Below are 15,457 nucleotides of genomic sequence, written 5' to 3'. Positions count from 1 at the left end.
CTGAGTCCAACAAAATTGTCTGTGTTGCCCTCAACATACCCATAACACTTACAGCTCTGCATTCAGACAATGGCTGTGATCAAATTTCATTCTTCAGGGCTTCAGCTAGGGGTCAGGTAATTTTTTTCCCATGATGCAGGTGGTATTTTCCCACTCCTCAACTCCCCCCTCCTTCTAGCCTCTGTTTGTCAGAGGATGGAGATGGATGGCAGGACAGAGATCACTTGATCATTGCCTGTTAGGTTCACTCCCTCTGGAGCACCTAGCATTGGCCACTGTCGGTAGACAGATACTGGGCTAGATGGACCTTTGGTCTGACCCGGTACGGCCGTTCTTATGTTCTTAGAAACATCTGAGATTGGCCACAGCTGGAGATGGGAACCCTGGATAGGGCTGACTGGTGCTCTAAGAAGGTACAGAGACTTCTCTTTGTTACATGCCTGGTTGCTGTGTCTTGCTCACATGCTCAGGATTAAACTGATACCAGATGTGGGGTCATGAAGGAATTTTCCTTCAGGACAGATTGGCAGGGACCTCTTTTTCCTTGCCTTCCTCTGCAGCATGGGGCTTGAATCACCCACTAGGACCAGCTGGGCATCTCTCTTAGGAATCAATTCCCTGGCATTTGCAGGGTCCTCAGACATTGCTGGCATCTTGGTCTCTATACCTGTAGCACACAACAGTTTAGTCTCTTCAGGACTGAAGTGCTCTAGTTTAACTAAAGTCATTGGGGGTCAATATAGAGATAACTAGATGAAATATAATGGCCTGTGATATACAAGAGGTCAGATGCTACATGATCTAATGGTCCATTCTGGCCTTAAGCTCTAGGACTATTATCTTGTAGCACCCACTGGCTCTGCAGCTCCCAGTGGCTGGAAACTGTGGCCAATGGGAGCTGTGGAGGCAGTGCCTGCGGGTGGAGGCAGGACCGGTGCTAGGGGTTTGAGCGCACTAGGCGCACGGCAAATTCGCCGCCCTGCGCGCTGGTCCCGCAGCTCCAGTGGAGCTGACGCAGTGGTGCCTGCGGAGGGTCTGGTGCTCCACGGCTCCGGTGGAGCTGCCGCAGTCATGCCTGCGGACGGTCCACCAGAGCCGCGCATCCGCAGGCACAACTGCGGCAGCTCCACTGGAGCCACCTGCTGCCCCCTCCAGCAAAACGGCGCCCACCAATTATTCTGGTGCCCTAGGTGATTGCCTAGGCTGCCTAAATGGTAGTGCCGGCCCTGGGTGGAGGCAGTGCACAGAGCTGCCTAGCTACACCTCTGCCTAGGAGAAGCGGGGACAGATCACTGTTTGCAGGGAGCCACCCGAGGCGAGTGGCCCCTGGATCTGGCACCCTGTGCCCCAAGCCGCCTCCTGCACCAAACTCCCTCCCAGAGCACCCACTCGGCAACCCCTCTAGAGCCCCAACCCTCTGCCGGCCCCGCACCAACCACACTATAAACTGGCATTTCAATGAAGATCAGAAATACCAGTTTATAGAGCTTTCTGGTTGGGGAAGTGATAGACAAAACGGCATTTACCGTATATACAGTACTATTCTGATTGCCCACAAAGTCTCTGTATAGAGTTTAACACATCATTGGTTTAGCACCAAGCTAGGCCCTTATCAATGGACGCTTCCTAATAAACTTACGGCCAAATCCTAAAGTCTTTTCCCAGTTTCAATTTGTTTTTTACTCAGGCAAAACTCCCATTAAGGTCAATGGGAGTTTTGCCTAAGTAAAGGCTTCAGAATCTGGCCTATAGAATTTACAGTAAAAATTTATAAGAGCCAGATATGTTCACACTGAGTAGGAGCTTACTCTGTGAGTAGCCATTGATTTTACGGGGGATGCTTGCAGAGTAACAGAGTACTGCTTAGCATGGATTAGAATCTCTGAATCTGGTCATAAAACAGTAGCTTGCAGAAACAAAACATGATGATGATATGCTGCAGTGCAACATAAAAATATTTTTAAAATGAGCAGTTTCTGAGACAAAATTAGTTCTTAATTCAGTTTCTCAAAATCGAGCGGTTTTCCTGCTAACCATAGATTTGTGCTTTAATGCAAGGAAGTTATTTGTCAGATTCTACATCACCAGTTATAAGCTGTCAAATAACAAAATTACAGGAAAAAGTGGATAGCAATTTTTAGATTCCTGGAGGTGTAGCACTCAATATTTTTGTAGAGACCTGTGACATTTTGATAGAATCGTTTGACATTGCTAGCAGAAACTGGCTTGTTTGAACTATGGGAAATCATCTTCTTATTTAGGAAGACAAATTATCATGCAATAAAAGTATATTTATAGGATTGTGTATTTAGTGCATGAATCTCTGTCTTCAAGACTTCTCTTTAAACGCTTAAACATTTTGTAGCCTGTGACAGGGTTCCCAGCGTGTAGGGTGACCAGATGTCCCGATTTTATAGGGACAGCCCTGATTTTTGGGTCTTTTTCTTATATAGGCTCCTATTACTCCCCACCCTGTCTTGATTTTTCACACTTGCTGTCAGGTCACCCTACCAGTGTGTAACCTGAACTGTGGGACTGCTGATCTCTGTCTCTCAAACCTTGGCTTTGTCTTGCATTGTGATGCTGTTGGCAAGGTACAAACCTCTGGCAGGTATTGTACACAGACCTCCACAGTCAGGGACACACCCAGCTGAGTTACATGAATGCTTCTCCCAGCCACTCATGAACTGTCTTGCCCTGGTCAAAAGCCTGACCCATGTAAGTTCGTTACCCAGTCTGCCCCTCCCTCGACTGGGAGAGGACACACACAAGCCTTTGTAAACTGAGCCCAGGACTTCAACTAAAACACACTGTTTTAAATTAAATATAAAACAGATTTATTGACTACAGAAAGAGAGATTTTAAAGTGATTATAAGTAGTAAGTGTAGAGATTAGAGCTGGTTACCTAAGAAATAAAAGTAATTTTGCAGTCTGCATTCTATAATCTAAACATGACTTGAATCAAGTAGTGTCTCTCCCTGATAGATGGTACAAACAGGTCACAGATCTTCAGTACACAGGCTGGAACTCTCCTCCAGCCCAGGACAACCCTCCCTAGTTCAAAGACTTTTTCCTCCTGATATGTTTCCAGAAGTTTGAGTTGTGAGGGGAATGAAGCAAGTCATGATGTCACTTCCCCTTTTATAGTTTTTTCCAGCTTGCTGGAAAGATCTGTGCTTCTGACACAGGGGTCTGCCTCCATTGGTCAAGCATTCTCCATTGTCTATGTGCTCTCTCTGATAAGTCTTCTGGGATGGTCATTGGGAAAGTGGATTCCCTTTAATGGGCCATCAGCACATCTGGCTACTCCATTTTTGTACCTGAAAGGTTGGTTGTGGGTGTTCCCAACCTCACAATATATTTCAGTAACACACACATAGAGCAAAACTTCCTAACTTCACATACACTGATAGCACATACAATCCACCAGGCCATTAATGTTCAACAGATCAAGTCTTTCAAAATTATACCTTGCAAGGCATACTCTGTATGACACATGTCAGTTATATGACAGTGATAAATATGAGGATTCCAGGGTATTGTTTTGAGGTACAGAATGCTGCATATCCCCTTAAATTGTATATGCTTTGCTACTAAGTTACCAGCACTGAGTGCTAATTAATATAATATCTAATTAATCAAAGCTTTTTGTACTAATATAATGTGGCAAAATAGGGTGAATTTGGCCTCTTACATTTAAACTGACTTCCAGATTATGAGTCTAGAAAAGGTTGTGGTTGATTTTACTTATCATAAAATGGGAGCAGACTCTTAATATCATTCCTTCAATGGTATAGGATCAGATCCTACAACAATAATAGTCCTTTTCTTCATTTAAAACTCATGCTTTAAGTAGCGTACTTTAAAAACTTTAGTTTGTACATTGGTACAAACTAAATAGCTACATTTATTTTACTAAGAAGTTCGTTACCAAAAGGTAATATGATCGGGTCCTCTCCAAACACTTTTGACCAAGGGAGTAGGGAGCCATCTTCATTGGACTAAAACGTTGGACTTCTTTTAAGTTGGAGATAGAATTTTTGCTAAAAATAGAGACTGTTGTGCATAAACCGAAGCATTTGGTATATATTGATATTCACATCATAAAGCCAGAACAGTATTTCCTAGATACAGGCTTCCAATGGAATTTCTGAGCTCAGGGGACATGAGAAAATACTTGGATGGGTAAGGGAGCCCAAGATTTTCTAACCACCTGTCTTTTGTTATCTATTTCTGCTCTTGTTCTTCTCTTCGCTTTTCCTTCTCTCTGTCCTTCAACTGCTAAACAGCAGCACTTAAATCTACCTTTTAGTGGTGTCCTTCTCTCTGTAAAGTCTGTGTCCCTCACTTGTCATTGATTTTTCCCTCTGCTCTCTCGATACAGTAATCAACCATGATTATTACAGTAATGTCTGAGGGCCACCAAGAGTGGGGCCCCATTGTGCTAGGCACTGCACAAATAGAGTAGCAGATTATCCCTTCCACAGAGAGCTTATGGTCTAAATTAGGCTGGGGGAAGGAGTAGAACACACCAGCTGAATGAACGTGTGATGGCAGCAAACATCATGTTGGTTCCACAATTATTTAGGTGGATGGAGGGGGTTAGTAAGGATGTGATAAGCTAAATACAGATAGAAAGGAAGGGTGTACAGGGGCAACAGAGAATAAGGTGAAGAGGATCAGATAGGAGAAGGGACTGAGGCAGAGGGTTGGAGTAAGCAGCTACTCAGCACAGGGCAGAGCTGGCAGCCATTCAGAGTCATTAGGCTTTCAGCTCCATCTCATTGACCCATACAGTCTCTGAATCCTACTAATCCTCTTACTGACAAACTAATTGTGGACATGCATGAACAGAGGTTTCCAAAGGTACTTTACACCAATAGATGACACATCAGCTGTTCTAACCAATGGCAAAAGTTAAGGATGAACAAAGTCAGGAAGCCCGTTAAGAGCCAGCCTTTCCTTTGAATTGATGGTCAGACCCCAACATGTCTTGTCCTTCTAATAATGTCTCATTTCCTTTTTAGAATTATCCACTTTGGTTGTTATTTCTGCCGTGGATAGTGAGCAGGCATTCTGCTGTGGATAGTGAAAAGGCATCATCCTTAGGCATACGCGGCTTCGTAGGGCACCTCAAAATTTGGGGCACCCCTGGGTCTTAGTGTCCATCCTTCCCTCCTCATCCTATCCCTGTTCTGACCCTTCCTGCAGGCTTCCACCACAACTGGCTGCGGCAGCCTGGTGAGTCTTCCTCCACAGGGGATGTAGTAACTTAAGAGTGAAAAAGCCTTCCAGCCTGCCAGACCTATTAGCACAACACTGAAACTGTTAAAAAGCCATTCAAGTGGTAATGATGCCATTTAACAGCCATTTGCCAACCCCCAGGTATATATTGTCACAGTGTCTGAATTTACTGACAAAAACAGTTGTGCATTATTGTAGTATTTATTCAGAACACATTAGTCTACAGTGAGTTCATGAAGATTATAAAATCACATCTCTAAAAAAAAAATCCTTGCATAGATTTTTAGATGCACAATCATCTTTAGCCTTAAATGCTAAACATATCATTTTTTAAATAAATCCTTCAGAAGACCACCCTTATCTAAAATGCACATTTAATTGTAATTACTATAGTAAAAAAAATTTGCTTCCAAAGTCTTCCTATCCTTTCTGTCCATCCCTTTCTCTCTTCTTCCCCACCCCTGGCCCGATGAAGAGAGCCCTGAAAGGGGCAACACCCCTTTCCTTCCTTTACTTCTGACCATCTGATGAATTAGTTTTGAGAGAACCCTCCAGCAAAATCAGTACCTAGTAAGATACAATATCCTTTATTATGCCTAAAATCTTTGGAAACATTTTTTAAAGTTGGTGAAATTTCATAAGCATGTCTATTGTTATGGAGATCACACAAAGTAAAGTAGTGTTCCCTTTTTCTAAAAGCAGCGAACATTGTTATGAACACACTAAACCTCTGTGACTGATTAATTTAAAATAATGTCTTTGTTTCAGTGAGTTAATATGTAGTAATCTGGAATAATTACCTTATGAAGCCTTAAGAGTACATTTAAAATATAAAATCAGTTTAGAAATACAGATTACAAAAATGTAAAACAGAAGAGCTGCATCATGTATTCCATAATATTTAATGTTGTATTCAGCAGGTCAGCTGACTTGCTCTTACTACAAAGCTTTTGCAAATAAATCCCTAACAAACTTTAGGTATATCAAAAAACCCATGACTGACATTTTTTATTCCCAAATTTAGTGCTTTAATTAGGTACCTTCATCTTCTGGCATGCAGTGGAAAACATGCTCCATTTTCTCTAGGAAAAAATTGCAGAAGAGTGTTTTTTGCACATCATAGAATATCATGGTTGGAAGGGACCTCAGGAGATCTAGTCCAACCCCCTGCTCAAAGCAGGACCAATCCCCAGACAGACTTTTTGCCCCAGATCCCTAAATGGGCCCCTCAAGGATTGAACTCACAACCTTGGGTTTAGCAGGCCAGTTTCAAATGTCATCTGCTTCATTTTGGTTCAAGGATGTGGCTGGAAGGGGGTGAGCAGGATGGGGGAGGGAAGAGAGGAGGCAGTGGGGAGAGGGTGGAGCCTGGGAGGAGTGGGGTGGGGCCTGGGGCAAAGGAGGAGTGGAGTATGGGTGGGGCCACAGGCAGAAGAGGTGGGCTGGGGGAGTTAGTCTCCCCAAGCTGCAGCTTCACCCACAGCCCATGACAGCAGGTAAGAGCGGGTCAGCTCCCACACACCCAGTGCACACAGCAATCTCCTTAGCCAGGGGATGTATTCACAGGCTCGGTATCCTTTGCTGCCTTGTCCCTCTCCTCCCCCCACCCCCATGGGGCTGTGAGCCTGGGCTGCCATCAGGCATACGGGCACCAATTTAATAATACTGCGTAGGGCCCAATAAATCCTAAGGACAGCCCCGATAGTGAGAATACTTATACTCACTACCCTGTTGTGAGAATACTTATACATGTGCTTAACTTTACTCATTCAAGAAGTTTGACTTGAGGGTACTGCTCATGCAAGTACTTGAAGTGCATATGTGTTTATAGCATCTAGGCCTGTGTTTTATATGGGGGGCTGGAGGTGGGGTTGGAAGGGAGCGCCACAGAGCCGCCTAAGTCTGGTCCTGGCCCTGACCTTGGCCCTGGTCACCAGCCCCACACCTGGGGCTCCAGCCCCACCCCCGGTTGTGGCCCCAGCCTCAGCCCCATTATCCCATCCACGTTCCCCACTCCCGCAGCTGTGGCTCTGGGGGGGGGGGTGTGTGTGCGCACGCACAAAGATAGAGATAAGGGGAGGGCACAAGGTAAAAAGTTTGGGAACTACTGCCCTAAAATCATCCCCACCCCTACCAGTCTTTCTGAAAACCCAAGTTGTTTTCTCTAGAAGCTATTGGGCTGTTTTATTGATATGCCTTCTGTCTGCTTGTAACTCTTGTGTGCCCCATGGATTGCAATAGACCAGCTAGTTCTGCTTAATCACAAACATGATCTGATGGTTTTTCACAAGGAAGCAGCAAGTTGGCAGCTTTACCATAAAAGGAGAAAACAGACTGAAGCTGTGATCAGACATTGGCTTCTTTACATTTATACTGGCTACACTGCCTAAAGGGGAATGTCTCATGCAGTCCCTTGAAAGTTACAGCAGGAAGATGGCTTTTCATAGCAGCCCCCTTTCACCATTTTAACTTGTTATGAATATAATCAAAATTTTAAAGGTGCAGATTTCCTCCCTCGATCTTCCCCCAGTTATTAATTAGTTTATTTTCTTTCGTTATTTTTAACCCAAGCTTTCAAAGCAATACAGCCATTAAAATTGTTTATTTCATGGCTCTTTACATAAAAGAAACAAGATTCCTGAATTGGCAGGAGGCTGTAATAGATCCTCTTCATCTGATTCTTATGGACAGAGCCTTCACATCCATATACAAACTTTATCCCAATTGTTACTGCTACCCACGCTGGCTTTGCACATCAGCATTGACCAATACCAGCAAAGTGACGTCTGACTCTCTTGGTGTTTAAGTGCAGTCGCCTTTTGGTGAGGGCGCGCAAGTGATAACAACACTTGTGTGATGTATGTAGCTATGTAACTGTCAGGCTGTTTTCTATATACTGCATCTTTAAGTGTAAGGTTAGCTTGATAGTTTGTCTGCAAGGACATTCAATATTACGTCGGTCAACTCTATAGAGACAGTACTGTCTCATGGAGACTTTATTTATGTTCTTTTTTTCATTTAGATTAAAGGAAACAAAGTCAAAAGCAGAAGAAGTTCATGGCTGCTCTCTACAGTGATAGACTTGGCACGTTTCTGCCTTATCTGAGCAGAGCCAGAGCGTGTGCCACGAATTCGTCTACCTGTGCATACAGAGACAAAATAGCTACATTCACCACCAGTGGCAGTGGGGAAATCAGAAAATTGCCTCCCTCCAGTTCCACTGCCAGAAGAGAAGCTCTTGCAAGACTATGTTTTGCAAATCTGGGCAGAGTCTTAACAGCACCGTGCGTCAAGCACTTACTTGTGCTTAGGGGCAGCCAATGAGCACTTGATTCATAGTTCTGAACCCTTTTCAAATTCACAAGACTTCTGATATCAAATGGGCAATGAGAGAGGTAGAAAGCTTTTAGAAAGGCACCATCAGTGACCTAGAGCTGTTTCTCTGCCACACAATACTTAACCCCCCGCCCCTTTCCACTTTTACATGTGTAAATTTTGACTGTTCAGCTATTAGCACACTGGACTGTGAAGGGAAGCAATGCTACAGCATCTGGCTCCTGGCCTGCTTTGTGTTCTATCCTCTCAGGACAGTACTTTAGTCACCTGAGTGTATTCGTTTTTCTCCTCCATTATAAAGAGCAGGACACTTGAATCTTTGAAGCACTGCCACAAATAAGAGCTCACCAAAAGAGCACGGGGGTGGGAGGGGAAGGAAGAGAGGCTGAAACAGATTGAGTGGATAATGCACTCAGCTCAAGAGGATCATTTCTTTGTCTCAGGTTATGTCTACACTACGCAGCTTTTAGCGACAGGGCTGACAACACGCTGTTCACATTGACACTTGTCAAGGCAAAACTTTTGTCTTTCGGGGGGGGGGGGGTTAAAGACCTCTGAGAGACAAAAGTTTTGTCATTCAATTGCCAGTGTAGACATAGCCTTAGATTGGGTTTTTACCTGCAGTTCTAAAGATGCTTGGGCAGAAAAGTATCTATCTGTGAGATGGCAGGATAAATAAGGGAGTGAGGCAAACATACCATCACTGTTACATGTTTCTACAATGTTTAGGAACCCCTTATTGCAGGGGTCAGCAAACTACAGCCTGGGAGCTGCATCCAGCCCTTGAGCTCCTGCCGGGGAGCAGAGTCCGGGGCTTGCCTCACTCTGGCGCTCCAGCCGGGGAGCAGTGTCAAGGGCTTGCTCCGCTCTGCGTGGCTCCCACAAGCAGCAGCATGTCCTCCCTGAGCTCCTATGTGAAGGGGCAGCTAGGGGGCTCCATATGCTGCCCCTACCCAAAGCACTGCCCCTGCAGCACCCATTGGCCAAGAACCACAGCCAATGGGAGCTGCAGGAGTGGCGCTTGTGGATGGGGCAGCATGCAGAGCCAGTTGGCCGTGCCTCCGTGTAGGAGCTGGAGTGAAGACATGCCTCTGCTTCCGGAAGCTGGTTGAGGTAAGCGCTGCCCCTGAACCCCCCTACTCCCCAACCCCCTTCCCCAGCCCTGATCCCCCTCCTGCCCTCTGAACCCCTCGGTCCCAGACCAGGGCATCCTCCTGCTTCCCCAACCCCTCATGCCTAGCCCCACCCCAGAGCTCTCACCCCCTCCTGCACCCTAAGCCCCAATTTTGTGAGCATTCATGGCCTGCCATACAATTTCCATACCCAGATGTGGCCCTCGGGCCAAAAAGTTTGCCCATCCCTGCCTTATCAGAATCACAACTCTTTGCACACTGCTACTGTTTCTCATTCAAAGATCTCTAACTCCTCTGTGATCATTAATGGATGGAGCCACAACATGCCCAGTGAGGTATTAAGTATTATTATGCCTATTAATCTTATGAGGAAACAGGGGCAGTAAAAGGTGAAGTGATTGGGCCCTCATCATACTACTCGTGACAGATGGTGTTAGACGGATTAGTCGAGACTCCCAGTCCCCTACTCTCAGAGGTAGAGCTAATAAATACAATTCTCAGCATCACCTCTGGGATTTAGGTTCTTAACTTCCAGTGAAGTTAATGGGAATTGTGTGTCTCTCTCCTAGTCACCACCTCTTTACACTTCCCCCTCATTTGAATACGCATTTGTGTGGGTGTAGGGCAGGTACCCAAATATTTTCCTTGGCTATGTTTTTGAGCATCAGAACAACTCAAAAACTTATCTCAGACCTCATATTTGATGCCTAAATATGAACCAAACAAAGGGGGACGTGCCACTTACATAGCTTAGCGAGGACCAAATGCATCATAGAAGAAGAGTTCTCTACTTTGGTAATTGGATATGCTTTTTACTCCAGCAACATTAAAAACTCTTGGGGGCAGATCTGCAGCCAGTGATGATGTTGTCATTCTGTTGTCTTCCCTGGAGCACTGGCAATTTACACCAGCTGAGGATCTGCCCCCTTCTGAAAGCAAAGTCTGTCAGCCAAGGATAAATGAGTGGATTGCCCTGGGCCATGCTGTCCTGAGGAGGAAATATTAAAGCACAGTTCTTCACACTTTATAAACATAGTGTCCTTTAACAACCAAGAACATCTCTATATGCCTGTTGACTAAGCACGATACTAAAACCTCACAAGGAAGACATGCAGGGAGTCAGTGCTGCAATGCATGCTTTGCAGACATGATTTTCTGTTTACACTCCAGTTGTATACATATTTGTTCAAACCCCATATGTGCCTGTGCATGTCCATGTGTGCATACACTTTATATGTACATCTCTTGCTCACCCGCAACTCTCACTGAAATGCACTTTCACCATTCCAACCAGGGGTAAAGTCTGGCAGAATAAATGAGATATTTTGAGGTTGGATTCGGATAGGTGTGCAAAGCACAAAAAGACAAAAGCACACTTTTTGAAGCATCAAAAGCAGCTGGGGCTCTCTCTGAAATGGAGAGAATCCAAATAAATAAACAAGTAAATAAATAAAATAAGAGTTTAGGTGTCCTGGGCTTGTGACAAGATCTCATGGGGCTGCTCCTCCCATTGGACTGCTGCTGTGTAGGGTTAGAATGTTAGACAATGAAAGTACATCCAGTTCAAGACTCCTCTTAGGCTCTTCCCATGAACTCTTCCCCCTTTTTCTCCCTCCCACTCCTCTTCTTCCTCTCCGCTGTCAAGAAGGGTAACTTTCCAAGAAGTACATTAATCACATTGCCACAACAGCAGAGATCCCCTCAGAACTGGTGCCAGCAATAGGAGTCCAAAAAAGGGAAGGGTCAACAAACAAGGAATTCTATTTGCCATTTTAAAAAAACCCACCACAACTCATAAAACATCACCCCTCAAACACAACAAGAAACACAGAAACAAACCAAAGGCCTCCAAGGTAAAATCTGTGAGATGAGCACGTTGCAATCTCTCAACGGCAAGTGAATTTCAGGAAGACTGAGGAGGGTGGGGAAGTAGGCGGGAAAAGCAAGAGTGAAGATGCTCTGTAAGCCCAGGGGCTATCTCACCAGCTGAGGAAAGCCTCAGGGCACAGTTTTTTGGTTAAAACTGATAAGTAACACCAAAACCAAAGTAATTCCCCTGCCCTACATGGTCTGTAATCTCCAGGGGCTTTTCCCTTGCCCTTCTCCCCCCGGGAAAGAGAAAACCACTTCCTTCAACCCCTGTTGGATCATATGTCAGCCAGATCCTTGCTATTTTACCTTGTAACAAGCTTCCTATGGAGCAAAGGCACCATTCTAGCCAGGAGCTAATTTGTGGCCGGTGATGGTGAAGTTGTGAGAGAGGCACAATGGCCTTCATCCTTCTCCCATGCCTCTCCTCTTTCACCTCAGTGCATAACCTGACTGAGTTTCTAGCTCTAGCTACTAGACAGCACGGCATCCCTAAAGTCAAGGGGTAGTTCTGAAACAGTATGGACTGGATATGGCATCAATTTATTCTGAGTGAGTTACTCTACCATGGTTATGCTATTCTGGAAAGAGGCTTCCCTGATCTCATTAAGTTAGATTCCAGTATCCGACTCTTGTATGGTTATGCAATAAATTTGAGTGTAAGAAGATTTTATAAGCATGTGTTTATAAGAGTAACTGCAGCTATAATTAGGGGAGGGAGGCACGTCGTACGCTGATATCTTCTTTGTGCACTACAGTGAAGTGTCAAAACCCCCTGCGCTGCATGTCAGACTGTGACCCTATCTTCCATTCCCACTCAATTGGAAAAGCCGAAGTGGTTTCTAGATAAGAAAAGCAAATTGTGCATTCATCACATCAGCCACAAAGCTAACAAAGGCTGATACAACATGGCACCTACTTGATTGTCCAGGATTTAAATACGATTATATATATTTCTACACACTCTGGCCAATGTCCAAAAGTGTAGATGTCTAAAGCTGGACACCTGAATCCATATTTAGGACCTAAGTAAGTGGCTTGATCTTCAAGAGTACAGAGCACTCACAGTTCCCACTGAAGTCAGAGGGAATGGTGAGTGTTCATGTCTTCTGGGGGGGAAATAATAATAATAAAAAACCCCAGACTACTTACTTTGGTCCTAAATATGGATTCTGGGGCCTCACTTTAGGCCCCCAATATCTGAAACTGTTGACCTATAGGCAACAGATGAATTTCCACATTAATATCCAGCTACATTAAAATGCCTTACTAGGTATTTAAAGTCAGCTGAAGTCTGTTTATCTACAGTCAGTTAATATGGGCTGCAAGCAGAATCTAACGTACTAATTGTAACCCACTCACCTCCTGGGTGTGGTGTTCTGTCCCATCTGGTGGCACCGAGACCAGTTAGCGAGAGAGAGATTAATGAGTCTGCTCTACAGCCTTAGCTAACAGCCAGTTGGCTTTTAGCTCATGCACTGAGCTCCAGAGGTCCCAAGTTTGATCCTGACAACCAGGGTCTGTCGGTGTTACATCATCACACAAGAAAGCCAGTCTTATACAAGAGGACCACTGCTTTTCATGGAAAAGCAGGAAATTAGCTTCCTTCATTATGTCTTGGGTAAGTTTTGTGAATGAAGCAATAGCCACCATTTATGATATTCCAGATTATTTGTTAAGGATGGGTAACTTTACTTTCTGATTCCTTATAATTAGCAACTAAGATCGCCAAGTATATTTCTCAGACAGTTACAAAGGAGGCACAAATACAGATCAGAACAATTCTTCTTATAGTATTTCATAGAGTATTGAATAAATTGACTACACAGGAAAATGACACAAATAATACAGGGTACAAAATGCTTTGCTGAGCCAATTCCTCTGAATAGCAATCATATTTTTGCATACACATGCGTAAGCTTATTATAGGATCAATATATTACAGAGAAATCAATACTTCACAGTAGCTCAGCTATTGGGCTGCAATACTGCTTAGTAAACATTCCTGGTTTGTTTTGCCAAGTCAAGCAAGTTCAGGGCCCAATCTGGGAGTTCTTGCTCAGGCAAAATTTGTCAACGAGGACTGCAGGACTGAGCTCTTGAACAGCATTTTTCAATATCTTTCAATATCTAAATGCTTCCATCCAGGGCTGGTGCAAGGAAGTTTTGCGCCCTAGGCGAAACTTCCACCTTGCGCCCTCCCCCTGAGCCCGCAGCTCCCTGCCCCCCCTCTGCCTTGAGGCACCCCTCCCCGCGGCAGCTCCCCCCCCCTGCCCTGAGGTGCCCCCCCTGCTGCAGGTCCCCCTACCCCCGGAGCCGTGCAGCACCTCCCCACCCCAGCTCACCTCTGCTCCGCATCCTTCCTGAGCATGCTGCCCCTGCTCTAATTCTCCTCCCCTCCCAGACTTGCGGCGTCAAACAGCTGATTGGCGCTGCAAGCCTGGGAGGCAGGAGACGTGGAGCAGCAACCGTGCTCGTGGAGGAACCACTGTAAAAAAAAAAAAGAAGAATTGGGGGCACGGTTCTTTGGCGCCCCCCAATCTTGGCGCCCTAGGCAACCGCCTAGTTCGCCTTAATGGTAGCACCGGCCCTGCTCCCATCTCAGACAATCAGAGGACAAAGAGTGCAGTTCATCTGAACTCCAGTTTCCTGGACCACATTTGTGGCCGGTTCTGAGACAGTGGACCAATATGTCAACTTACCCTGTACCAGTGCAGTGTTATAAACTGATTGTTTTCTATTCCCCACCACCACCCAAAATCTGTTGTTCGTAGACTATGTTTTTAAATAAGGCTCTACAGATTTATATTTGAAAGCAACAAGATGAAATTCAGTAGCGACAAAATGCAAAGGACTACACTTACGAAGGAAGAATCAACTGCCCAGAGACAAAATGGAAAATAACTGGCTAGGAGGTAGTACTGCTGAAAAGGATCTGGGTGTTATAGTTGATCACAAAATGCATCTGAGTCAATGTGATGAAGCTGCAAAAAATAGTCTAACATCACTCTGGGGTGTATTAACAGGAGTGTTATATGTCAGATACGGGAATTCATTGTTCCACTCTTCTCTGTAGTGGTGCGGCCTGAGCTGGAATATTGTGTCCATTTTTGGCATCACACTTTAAGAAAGATGTGGACAAACAGGACAAGAAACTTATCAGATCCTCCCCTCATTCTTCTTTTCTTTTAAGTCTTCAATATGTTAAGGCAGTGGTCCCCAAACTTTTAAGGGTTGCACCCCCCCTTACCCGTGTCCACACCCTGCTTCCCTCCCAGAGGCGGGAGCGGGTCCGTGGGTCTGGGAAGGCGGGGAAGGGAGGGCCAAGACTGGGGCTGCAGCTGGGGATGGATGTGGAGCCAGGAGAGGGGCTGGAGGTGAGGGCAGGAGCAGAGCCGCAGCTGGGCTGTGGTGGGAGCCGGCAGCCAGGCCCGCAGCCAGGTGTGGCTCCCCTCCCGGCCCTACCCCCAGCATCAGCCCTGGGCCAGGAACAGACCGCAGCCAGCTGTTGAGGCTGGGGGCGGGGCCAGGAGTGGAACTGCACCAACACTGGAGATGGGGGTGGGTGCTGGGACAGGAGCCGGGGAGGGGGCCAGGCGTGGGAGCGAGTCCAGAGCACAGCTGGTGGTGGGGAGGGGATGAGTGGCATTCCCTCCCTGCCCTGCTGCGGAGCTCTCCTGGGCCCTGCCACACACCCCTGGACATTTCTCCTTGCCCTCTAGCGGTGCACCCCACAGTTTGGGGACCTCTGTGTTAAAGGCTGTTATAAGGAAGACAGGGATCAGCTGTTCTAACTGCAAGGATAGTTAAGTACGGGAATAAGCTTCCCAGGGAGGTTGTGGAATCCCATAATTGGAGCTTTTTAAGAAGGGGT

General features: G+C 45.7%; 1 protein-coding gene across 2 annotated transcripts in view; it reads right to left on the bottom strand.

Annotated features, from left to right (window-relative positions):
* MYH11 (myosin heavy chain 11) overlaps positions 1-15,457 on the bottom strand; it is a 100,068-nt gene that overhangs the window by 61,594 nt on the left and 23,017 nt on the right. The window lies entirely within an intron of this gene.

The sequence above is a fragment of the Gopherus flavomarginatus genome, chromosome 9 (assembly GCF_025201925.1).
Source record: "Gopherus flavomarginatus isolate rGopFla2 chromosome 9, rGopFla2.mat.asm, whole genome shotgun sequence".
Lineage (NCBI taxonomy): Eukaryota > Metazoa > Chordata > Testudines > Testudinidae > Gopherus > Gopherus flavomarginatus.
Note: the sequence above shows the minus strand (reverse complement) of the source record. Positions and strands in the feature narration are given on the sequence as shown.